A 13,631-nucleotide genomic window follows, 5' to 3' on the forward strand; every position below is an offset into this window, starting at 1 on the left:
AAACTAAAAATAATCCACACAAACTTTCAAGCATTATTTTTTGGAATCGATTCAAATAAAATAATTTCCATGATTTCGCAATTAACGTTGTGGTCCACTGGGTTTTTATTTTAGAATACACAAATAATCCAATGCAGCCACGATTATTTATTTAAAACAAAAAAAAAAAAAACTTTTATTTACGTTTTTTTGCCAGTTTTTTTTCTTCACATTTTTTTTTTACATCGTAACTGCTAATTTTCTTTCTTTTAATAACACAATAAGTCAAAACTCATAATTTTTATAACATAAAAATGTGTATCTCGGTTAACACAAATTCTACTTTGGTGATTTTCAAACTGAATTATTTACCGTTTGTTTTCGTTGCAACAAATAACAAATCTTTCTAGACTGAGGGAGCATCAAAGAAATTCGCTTAAACTGGATTATAGTCATAAAATGTGCTCAATATCCGGAGAATAGCTTCTCTTCGTATCCATTCTGCCGAAATATCTGGTGGAGAGTTTGTAACGTACTTCTTTTTTCGGGGGTGGGGGTTACATTTTCGTGTTTTCATTTGTTCTTTTATTTTTGAAATTTTTGTTGGGGAACGATGGAGTTGACATATGATAATGAGCATCTGTTCAATATTCTTAGTATAGCAGATGTGGCCAAACAGAACTTCATGTCGACCCTGGAATCACTAGGTATCGATGCTAGTATATATATATATATATATATATATATATATATATATATATATATATATATATATATATATATATATAGTAAGTTATAAAATGTATATGGCGATTAAGCTACACTGAATATTCTGTGTTTCATCCACTCTAGGACTCTTCAGGCTTATGCACACAAGCCTGAAGAGTCCTAGAGTGGATGAAACGCGGAATATTCAGTGTAGCTTAATCGCCATATACATTTTATAACTTACTAACTAGCTCTACCTACGTATTGAGCACTTTTGAAGCAAATACTTAAAGTTTACGCATAAATCTATACTTTCGTATATTAATTTTATGTGAGTAAACTAAGTAGTTATATATATTTGTGTGTGTGTGTGTGTGTGTGTGTGTGTGTGTGTGTGTGTGTGTGTGTGTGTGTGTGTGTGTGTGTGTGTGTAATTTAGAAGGAATAGACGCAGGACTGAGTTAGTTTTGGATACATTTACATGGTTTATGTGAAGTTTTCTCTGTCCAGAATAGCAATAAACATCGTTTTTACGGTAATTACAATAAACTTGTCGGACCATTCATGTGCGGGACGTAATAAAGATGTCAGACACCAAGAAGACAGCAAAGAAGACTAGACAAAAATACTGTAACGCCTCATCACTTAGAATATAATAACTTTTTTTGGACTCAGCATTGGATCAAGCACTGTGAATCTTGGTAATAAACCAAAACCTTAATCGTTACGACTTGAGAAAATTGATACACCTTAATTTTAAAATATCTAATAGACGCTGACTAAACTTAACAAATCGTATCTTATTAAGATCATCTTTAAACTATGGCTTCATAATCGAAGTCAAAATAAACGTCACATCACATTACCCTAAAAAGAGTGAGGAGGAATGGAAGTCGCCAGTTCGCTTTGAACTTGGGGTTTTCAAGATGGCTGCATAAGATGTGATTAAACAGTAAATTAAAGTTTCCGCCCCACTGGTGTTGCATAGACATATTAGAGACAAAAAGATGAGGACATTCATATTAAGGTGGATAAGAGAGGCATTTATACAGTTCTACAGTTCTGTTTCACAGAGGGGGAGAGGAGTTCTTTTAACACATATTTAGAGAGGAGGGTTATCAGTTCTTATGACACAGGAGGAGAGCACATTCATTACTTAGATGGAGAGGGGGACAAATTTCTTGGATAGGTTATACACAAAGTTCATTATAACGATGAAGGAGACAAAGTTCATATTAACGATTATTTCACATTACCTTCAATTTGGTTGAAAGACAACACGGAGACGCAGTTACAAAATATGTGTTCTTTTATTACATTCGGCCGGTTGCAATGACGATGGTTCCAGGAATTCAAACTCGACTACATGATTAAAACTTTCTAACCCTTCCCTTACAAAGGGGGGGGGGGCTCCTCTGATTCGATCCGGACTCGACTGCCTCCTGTCTGCAACTCTGTCCAACTCTCTTTAATCTCCTAAAACTAGCAAACTATATTGAGAATTCATTTTCTGCTATGACGTCATGTATGGCTTCAAACACGTGCCACACACACGTGGGAAACTCACGTGGGTTAAACATGCATGGTTCGTATATGTCCAAACCATTTCTGCAGACAAAGAATTCTTCTAACCTATTTTAGGACCTAACTTATTTTTCAACATATTTAAATTTGCTAATTTTCGATCTTCTCACTGACCCTATTTTAATTCAATTTTCATAAAAAATAATTGAACAATCAAAATTCCTTTTACTCAAACATATCTACTATTTTATATTAAATTGAATAATGCGAAATTCTACATTCCATTTCTAAACCTATTTCCGAACCCTGCTTACAAGGTTCGAATCTCGGTCTATCTAATCTCATTTTTACTTATCTAATGTTTTTCTTACAAGGTTTGGAACATCAAAAAAGCAAGGTCCTTTGTCGACATATACGCAGATGACACCACCATACATGGTAACAGGTCCTGGATATGACCGTAAACTATATCCGATGGTGAGGCCCCAGCTTGCGGGCTTTGGGGAGTGTGAAGCCATCCTTTATTTTTATTTTATTTTTTTTTTTTTTACACAGTGATCACCACTTATCAAGGCCCGGAAGCCACTCAGGGATAAGGGTTATTGCAAGTACATTACGTTAGTGAGGAGATTTGCTGAAGTGTTTACTTAAGGGGCGGTTCAAATGAATTTGTTAACATTGGACTTGAAGACGTCCAAGTTGTAGTCCGGAGGGAAGCAGGCAGACGGAACAGAGTTCCACAGGCGTGCAGTTCTAAGAAAGAAGCTTTGTTCATGGAATCCACGTTTTGATTTAGGCACAGATATAGAGTGGGGGAAATTTTTCACAGTGGATTCAGCTAGACGGGTGTTTTTCGTAAAAGATTGGCGAAGGGGGACCAGAGATTGGAGTTCAGATGAGCATCTGCCATGGAAATAACGATAAAACAAGGACAGGCTCGCAACGTCTCTTCTGTGGGAGAGAGGTTGTAGGGTAGAGAAAAGGGCATCCCCCACTTAGCCACGAAGTCTATTTTGTACTCTGTCAAGGCAGGATAAGCTGTTTTTAGCAGCTCCTGCCCAGATATGGCAACAGTATTCCATCCTTGGACGTACTTGGCTTTTATATAGATAGAGAATTGCATCAGTAGTGAGATATCTTCTGGAGCGGTAGAAGGATCCCACCATCTTTCCAGCGACCTTGGCAACAGACTTGATGTACGTGTTCCATTTCAGATCAGGAGTAAAGGTCAAACCCAGAAGCTTGTCAAAACATGGGGCCTTACCTAGACGAGAGCCATCCATCACAATTGATGCCAGCTGGGGATCAGAACGTTGATGATGTAAGGATAGGAGTTTGGTTTTAGATGCATTAAAGGTAACCAGCCACATCTTCCCCCACTGAACCACGCGCTCGAGATCAGAGGAGAGAGAATCAGAGAGAACTTTGTCATTTATAGCCTTTGATGTGTTGCCATAGATGGTCGTGTCATTAGCATAGATGTCAACGAATGATTTAAGTATGTGTTTAGGGAGGTCATTGATGTAGATCAGGAAGAGAGTTGGGCCCAGGATTGACCCCTGAGGGACTCCAGCATTTATATTGCAGGCCTCCGATTTTTGTCCATCTACCACTACTCTTATGAGTCTATCGGAGAGAAATGATTTAATGATTGAGAAAACATTTCCAGTTATACCGTAGCTGGAAATCTTGTGAAGTAGACCCTTATGCCATACCTTGTCGAAGGCCTTTGATATGTCAAGAGCAATTGCCCTAGAAAGGAAGCCTTTGTCAAGAGATTCACTAATCCTGTGGGATATAACCGTCAGCACATCTGTGGTAGATCTTGCAGAGCGGAAACCATATTGTGTGTCACTAAGAAGGTTATTCCTGCTGAGGTGGTTGGCTCATTGCTCCCAGGTCCACTCTGACCCGGACTGGTAGTTCCTGTTAGGATCCCAACTATGGGTTAAATAGAAAATGACTTGAAAAAAAAAAAAATTCTATTAAAAAATTTTTTCTTCAAAATCACTGGATTCGGCATTAAATAACCTGAAAAGGGTTGATATGCCGTAAAACAAAAACAACCAACCAACAAAAAAAAAAACAATGGTAACCATTCAAAGGCCAGCAACAACTAAGATCTCCCAGTCTCTCTCTTCCGACTTTGAGCAGGTGGTGCAATGGAGCAAAAGTAGTTGATTAATTTCAATGAATCTAAAACCAAGCTTCTATCTTTACACTGCCAAAGCTCTGACCTCCACATGGCCACAATTGATATGAATGGCTCTCATCTCAAATAAACACACTGTTTCAACAAGCTTTTAGGATTAGCCTTCACCCTTGACTTGAAATAAAAAATTTACATCAAATATGTTGCAAAGGCCACTGGAAAAATGGTTGTCACTCTAGTGTTAAAGAAGGTATCTCACTCCAGGCGCAATCCTCTACGTGGTGTATAAGGGACAAATATGCCCTAAAATTGAGTACTGTTGCCACATCTGAGAAGGAGCTAACGGTACCCTATCCTGCTATAACAGAGTTCAAAACCGGCTTCAGAAACTGATGGGTGATACCATTTTCCTCCCTCTAACATCATTCTCACAGAGACGTTGCGAACCTGTTTCTGCTTTACCTTTATTTTTACGCCAAGTGCTCGTCTGAGATTCATTCAACGATCTTTCCCCACCAAACTTTCACAAAAAGCACTCGTCAAGCTACGACTGCTGCCAACAAGTTCCCCTACTCTCTATCAGTGCCCAAATCTAAATGCAAATTCCATGAAGAAAGCTTCTTTCCTAAAACTATCCGCCTGTGGAACTCTGTTCCACTGATTTACTTCCCAGTTGATTACAACATGTCCAATATGAACAAGTTCTTGTTATCCTGTCCTCTTAAACAGTCTAATTCTGCCCAATTCCCATCAAAATCTATCACTGAGCTGTTGTCGCACCAACCACCTTACACTCATTGACACTTATCCTCGAGTGGCCTCCGGGACTTCATAAGTGGTGGTGACTGTAAAAATAAATAAATAAAAAATAAACCACTTTTCGTCTGTAACCGTTTACCTCGTTTTGGTTCTTATCTTCGAGATATAAACAAACTTGTTTGCAGGTGTCATCCTCAGTCAGGCAAAATTATGGTAAGGAACGAATGGGCAGCAAACTACGTTAGGAATGTTCATGTATTTTATTTGATTGTGACTTGTTGTGCATTAGAGCTCCCCTCAGAGGGGAGGTATCTATAATTATTGGAACCAAAGCTTACAAAGATTTGTGGTTTTTACAAAAAAGATTTCGGCTAATTGTCTCCAAAAAGAGAGTCCCATTCAACCAGCTTCGTCTTTTTATCGCAAAGAAAGAAGACTTCCCTCTTTATCAGGTTGTCCTAACTAACTCCTGCACAAAGAAACTGAAATCACGCATTGAAAGTGTCTAGTATGCATTCAAAACCCTCGTCTAGCCAAAATCGCTATCAAAAACTTCCCCACTCTTTATCGCTAAACGTAGATTCCATGAATAAAGTTTTTTCCTAGAACTGCCCACTGTTGGTAACTTTGTTCTGCTGGTTTGCTTTCCAGTTGACTACAATATTGTTGTCTTCAAGTTCAATGTAAACAAGTTCTGATTGAACTGTCCTTGTGAATAATCTAATTATACTAAATCTCTACCACAAACTAATAATAATAAAGCATAAAATACCAATTAATGTGCAAGAATTGAGCAGCAGGCAAGTCACTGAACTAACTTTTTTTTCCAAGGAGGCAGACTTAAACAATTTAAATTATTCAAAGATCAATCATAGCTCAATCATTGATTGGATTTGAAATTGCTCTATTTACTAAGCTTAAAAAATTGTTGGTTTGTTAAGTATAATCTACCTGCTTTGCAGACGGGCATATTATATTGGCTTGTTGTTTAAAAAGCACTAAGATTTTATTTTTTAATGAGTTAAACATAGAACTACAAGAAGGCAGAACACACACACACACACACACGCATGCACGCACGCACACACATATATATATATATATATATATATATATCTCGAAAAAGTATATGTAACAGAAGTAAAGAGTTCATTAAGATTTGCAAATTATTAAGTATCTACTTAAATTAAGTTTTGCTTTTCTACAAAGAAATTAAAATTAGATCAAAGGTATCTTTTTTTCTCCTAAGCAAAGAAGATACAGATATAAAGCATGGAGAGCAAACTAATTTGTTTTTTTTTTAATTTGATTGCATGGATTTGAAACCGATGGTAACGATGTTATTCTGATCTTCTGCAATACCTATATGAATAAATATATATGTGTATAAACTAGAGGTAATGAAGAGTTATCTGCTCATGCATATTTTTGTGCATAAGACAGGCCACCATGTTGCCTTGTGCATTCAGAGCAGCACACTTATCATCAAAGCAAGCATGTTGTACTGATTGTTTAGCTTGAGATTTTCTAAGCTTCTTTTTTTCCAATTTTTCAGCTTGTTAAGCACAAGGAATGTTCTAAAAGTAATACCTCCTAGATTTTTATTCCGCCCAAATGGATCAGAGGGGACTGCAAATTGCATTGTTATGACGACTGAACTTATGCATTTATGACCTGAAAGTTTCATCTTTCTGTTGTAGATACTGACAGTGTAAGACTCTAAAAAACGCAACCCCTGTCATGGATGTGCGTTAGAAAAAAATAAAAACAACGCAGAAAAATTAAACAGATAAACATTCATCGAGACCTGTTTAATGTTTATGAAGCCGATTCGGTTGATGTTAGCCTAGTTAGGATATGGGTTCGTCGATTTCAGAGTAGCGACAGAGATGTGAGTAATGAAGTGCACTCCAGACGCCCATGCACAGCCACCACCTCATCACCAGCAAAACTGTACTATGAATGGTAATGACTATGTAGAAAAATAAATTCTGGAGAATAAAAGGTTGCTTGTTTTAATGGTACCACTCCCGTCTTAGTAGCTCTTCAGTTTTATTTTAAGGTAAAAAAAAGGATGGATTTTGGAAAGCCCTTATATAGTTTATCTTCTTCCCAGCTGGACATATTATATCAGCCTATCAGATAAAAACTAAGAAGATTCTATTTTTCAATGGATTAAATATGTTATAACTACAATAAGGCAGGGTACACTGTTACACACACACACACACACATAATTAAATAATAATTATTCTTTATACCTACAGACATTAATGTTTCATGCTTAAGCAATCATCAGTGTAGGAGGTGACAATAACTGCTGATCGGGAGATTCAAACTCCACCACAAAGCCACCCTTGACTCCATTTGCTAAGCCTTTACCTCCAGGCCACCAAACAATTGGCATGAGAATGAAAGGAATTAACAACTAATAAACCCTAAATTCAGGTGGATGCATTAGACAATCTAAAGTGTTCAAACGAGTGGAAGTCGTGAATGACTCATTATGAAATATCTGATAATAAAATATATACAAATGTATAATAAGTAAGAAAAGCATTTCTGGCATCAAAATGATTAAACAAAATGATTCATTATATTAAAAATTAAGGTACAAGATTTAATTAGAAATTCATCAATTTTCAAAGTGCACTTTTATGAATTTTACTAAGTAAAATATAAAAATTTAATTTAAATTGAATCTAAAAATATAATATTAATCTTTGCATTTATTTTATGTTATGTTTTCCGCACTTAAAAATGAATTCATCTATTATTTAGCATCTTGAGGAAGCGCCATGTTTAGACAAGTTTCTAGGACTGACATCATTCCTGATTTGGAATGGAACACACATCTAATCCGTTGCCAAGATCACCGGAAAAATAGTTGAGTCATTTTCCCACCCCTGAAGGTATCACACTTCCGATGCAATCCTCTATCTGTACAAGAGCCAAGTACATCCTAGGATGGAGTATTGTTGTCACAAATGTGCAGGAGCTATTTGAAATACCCTATCCTGCCTTGACAGAGTTCAAAACCGGCTTTGAAATCTAGTAGATGATGCTCTTTTCTCTTCCCTGCAGCATCTTTCCCTCAGAAGAGACTTTGCAAACCTGTCTCTGCACTATCATTATTTTTATAGCAAGCGCTCGTCTGGGCTCCAATCTATGGTTCCTCCTTGCCAATCTTTCACAAACACTTGATTAGCTACAACCACTATAATTAATTTCTCCCACTCTCTAACTGTGCCTAAATCTAAATGAAAATTCTATGAACAATGCTTTTTTTCCTAGAGCTGCCCTCCTGCAGAACTCTGTTACGCTGTCCTGATTTCTGGTCGTCTTCAAGTTCAATGTAAACAAGTTCTTGTTGAGCTATCCTCTAAAATAATCCAATTATACATAATTTTAAATACTAACGATTACTTTGCTATTGTACCGATGACTACCATTCACTTTTTAACCCTTATTTTCGAGTGGCCTTTGGGCCTCGATAAATGGTGAGTATCTATAAAAAAAAACATAATAATAAGAACATTTGTATGAAGCAAGGGTTAGTGGTACAGAAAGGGTTAATAAGTCTGTGGAGAGTCGTCTCTGTATGGCATCCGGATGGCTCTCATTGAGCGGTCTAGACTTGCTGGTTATATACCTAATGGACAAGCCCATCTTATAAGGGTGTGTATATCCCCACACAAATGTCTAAGTATGTTTTCACGTGAAATGAGTTCTTTTAAAATATCGCCAATCTTCACAATGACGCCTCCAGAGCACTACTAAAACCAAGTTTCTAACCCCCTATCTGTTTATTAGTATTAAAATATGTTTTCAAATATCGTGGCAAACAAACCAACATCCTGACAAGCCGACACAGAGTTTTAGTATTAATATAAATATTTTTTTACTCTCTATTGACATATACGTGTTTCCTATTTTCTCTTCATATATATTTCTTCTCCTACTGTCACTATTAATCATTTCATTGTATGTAATATCCTGAAAATAATTTTTAAAAAATCTTAACATTTAAAAACTAAACTTATAAATAACTTTCTTTAAATGCAACATTTTTAATTCCCCGAAAAAGAAGTGTTCAGAATGAAATACGGAACATATTTTTATGGGTTTTATTAACAAATATTCCGTACATAACGAAAAAAAAATAGAGATAAAAATATAAACCATTCAAAAACAAGAGAAATTTAACAAATGGCTAATTATGTCCTCACAAAGCGAAAGTGTTTATTATATAGAACTAGTAGAAAACATTTTGTGTCTTGGCGCTTTTGTGTGAGTACAATATATTTAATATCTATAAAGAAAAAAATCCAGTTCTATCGCTATATTTCATCATATATTATTTCTTATTCTTAATCCATTCTCGATTCTCGATAGTTTTTTAGATTTCTATTAAACTTCAAATTCAATTATCTAAAAGTTTGTTTTTTCTTTTTTTTATCAGATCTAACATCTGGATTTTTGGATGTTGTATGTGCTCAAACTTCGTTCTGATTACGGAATTTTTTTACCTTGGATTTTATTTAAGAAGAGCGTGACCTTGCTGGCTTTTTGGTTTATTTTACTGACCCTCCACCGCCTATTTTTAGAAATGGTCTGAATTATGTCTTTTGTCTGATACACCAAATTTATATCCCAGTGTAAATCTCTACATTTATGGGATTGAAACCTACCAATTCTTGGAATTCCGCTAATAACCTTCCCGTTTCGAGAATTCCTACCTAGATCTTTTTGTTTCCACATCAATTCAAAGAATTCTCTCGGTATTGTAAGGATTTTGCTTTGCTGTACAAATACTTTTAGGATTTACGAGAATTGTACCAAGATTTGATTACCCACACATTTTTTACTGGATTTGTAAACAGTTGCCATATTCTTTGCTTTCCGGAACCCCAAACTAAAGACTTCATTGGAACTTGTATAATTTTATTTTTATTTTATATTTTTATTTTTATTTTATATTATGTTATAATATTTTATATTATGTTATAATATTTTATATTGTGTTATAATATTTTTTAAAACTTTTTTGTACACCTTTCTAATCCCATTTTCTTCTGGTCCTGGATATGACCTTAAACTATATCCGATGGTGAGGCCCCAGTTTGCGGGCTTTGAGGAACGTAGAGCCACCCTTTAATTGCCATTGCTCCCAGGTCCACTCTGACCCGGACTGATAGTACCTGTTAGGGTCCCAACTATGGGTTAAATAGAAACCGACTTAGTACCTGTTAGGGTCCCAACTATGGGTTAAATAGAAACCGACTTAGTACCTGTTAGGGTCCCAACTATGAGTTAAATAGAAACCGACTTAAAAAAACAAAACAAATATACTCTAATAAAAAATTGCTCTTCAAAATCACTGGATTCGTCATTAAATAGCCAGAAAAGGGTTGATATACCGTAAAACAAAAACAACCAACCCATTTTCTTCACTTTCATATAATTTTATTTATTTCCGTATCCCTTATTTATTTATTTTTAATCTCTTTTTCTTCTTTCTCCACTTCCCCATCTTTTTGTTTCTTCTTTTATTATCAGCTGGCCGACATTTTCTTTGCTATTATCTACATATATATACCACCCTTCCGATTTACCCTTATATATTGTACCTACTTTTAATTATTTTTTACCATATTATCCTTTGCCTTCATTTTCATTTCATATTTATATTTGTATTTTGTTTAATTCTGGCCCTTCTCTTATTTTCATGAGAAACATTCAGCTCCGAAATGTCATGGCTTAAAGAGTTTTTTCTTAATTTTCCCCTTTATTTTTCCTAATTGTTCTGATGATATAATAAAGTTATATGTGACTTTTATTCCTAATTTTTATTATATATATATATATATATATATATATATATATATATATATATATATATATATATATATATATATATATATATATATATATATATATATATATACCGGTTGTATCGATTGGTTTCCTAGATGTAAATCTAATGAAACTCGCGTGATTATTAAAGAGTGTTCAATGCAGGACAGATCTGATATATAGTCTGATTATTAAAGAAGAATATTTATTAGAATATCGATTTTGGGGGAGGTTTGATGAAGTGCTGTACCGTAATTGGGACTATACTGAAACATGTATGCACATCTGTAACCAATAATGTTTGTATAACAAAACAGACTTAAGTGTCATTTTTGTAACTATTGCAAACAGCACATTACAGGAGGAAAAAACTAATTTTTATCTCTTTAACAGATAAAACAGAAAGTAGATCTATAAAACTATAAAAACTTAATGTTACCAATTTCTTTCTTTTTCTTTTTTTTTTCTGTTTTTTTTTTTTCTTTTCTTTTTCGCCAGCTGTTTATGACTCCAAACCAGTTTTGGAAAATTGCGATCTCGCTAGATCATGTCGCAAAAAAAAAAAAAAAAAAAAATCTAATAAATAAAAAATTACGACAAAACCTGGAAAAACAAATCACTTATGGTTGGCATTTTCCCCCACCCGACGTTTGTCTATGTCTGATCAGAACTTGTTACAATGATCATTTTTACAGAAACAAAAAAAAAAAAAAAAAAAAAAAAGGAAGCAACATTATCAAATGTTACGCAAGTTTCACTTTCAGATCACTGACCTTTATTTCATTTTGACCTGATACTGGCTGCATTAACATTGATGAAACTATGAAAGAAGACATGGCGACAGACAATTGAAATATGATTTGTTGTACCCCACACACACACACACGCGTGTGTGTAAATATGTATGAATAAAAAATCAATACGAAAACTATATAAATGTTTATATCTTTTCTGTATTTATTTTCTATGTGTTGACCTGTAGGAATACAAAAAATCTTTTGAAAAAAATAATATATATATATATATATATATATATATATATATATATATATATATATATATATATATATATATATATATAGTAAGTTATAAAATATATATGGCGATTAAGCTACACTAAATATTCCGCGTTTGATCCACTCTAGGACTCTTCAGGCTTATGCGCGAATTTTGTGGTTGTTTGTCGTTATTTATATACGCGTGTATAAATAACGACAAACAACCACAAAATTTGCACATAAGCCTGAAGAGTCCTAGAGTGGATGAAACGCGGAATATTCAGTGTAGCTTAATCGCCATATATATTTTATAAATTACTAACTAGCTCGACCTACGTATTGAGCACTTTTGAATTAAATACTTAGAGTTTACGCATAAATTTATACTTTCGTATATTAATTTTAAGTGAGTAAATTAAGTAGTTATATATATAAGGGGTACTTGTGCACTTTTGCCACCATGCTGAAATAATAACGTTATTTTGAAAGCCATTCTAAACATGAGGAGGGGGATGGTGTTTTGTAACTATTCTGTGCTCCCACCTAACAATTTATTTTTAAAAAAAAGTTATCGTGAAGCTTGAATTTAACCTGCAAAAAAAAAAACTATGCACAAGCACCATTAAAGGCTATATGTATGTCTGTTTGTCTGTTTCCATATTTTCAAACTCTATCTCTTCCGAAACTAAAATTCGCAGAGCAGCGCTAGTGGCCTCAAATGATTTTTTTTTTTTTTTTTACGAACCGTTCTTTTATGGGTCTTTAGCCGATTAAAATTGTTTTTAAAGGGTCAAAAATGGGACAAAATTGAAAAAAAAATCGTTATATATTTTGTACATTCATCTTAGTTCATTTTTAATTTTTAATCAGTTCATGTACATGTCACGATAGTACAGTGATAACATCACCAGCCTTGAATGCTACAGTATCGGTTTCGATTCTAGCCGATGGCACCCAAATACTTTTTTTTTACTTTTGAAATCACGACGAGGTGTAATGGTTATCATACTTGACTCGCTGTCTTTAGGTTTTGGTTTTGATCTCAGCTCGAGTATTTTTTTTTTTTTTTTACTTACAAGAAGTGAACTGTTTAGAAAAAAACATAATACTCGCACGCACATGTCTCAGTTTCTTTCCGTTTTCTACTTCATTTTTGTTAAAGGAATTTAACGTTACGTTTAATACCTAGGGTATTTCTGTTCATAATAAATAAGAAATCAGCATTAATTAAAATATAATATTTATGCGTATTTTATGACCCGAGCAACGCCGAGCGTCCTGCTAGTTAGAAGCGACTAAACTGGTTCCCCCACCAGACTTGTTTGGTGAGGAGGGCGGCTAGTCTCCCTGAAGGATTAAAAACAAGACCTTCCAAAGGGCGAATGAACTCTTTTTCTGGGTCAACGGCCAACTAGCACCATGTATATTTGTGTGTGTGTGTATATGTGTATTGGGGTGGAGAGGGCTCCCGTAAGCCGTGGTGAAGGCAACCTTTCTAGGAGAAGCAAATCTCTGATTTAAAAAACCATAAAGCAGAAGACCATTACCCGCATTAAGCTGGTCTGCAGTTTAATTTGTTGCTGGCTATCTTGCTCTTGCTTGTTGCTGGATCTCAACATTTTGAACCGAGAGAGAGACTTAGCTGTCGTACAAAG

This window comes from Euprymna scolopes, chromosome 27 (assembly GCF_053919585.1).
Source record: "Euprymna scolopes isolate OS-2025 chromosome 27, ASM5391958v1, whole genome shotgun sequence".
Lineage (NCBI taxonomy): Eukaryota > Metazoa > Mollusca > Cephalopoda > Sepiida > Sepiolidae > Euprymna > Euprymna scolopes.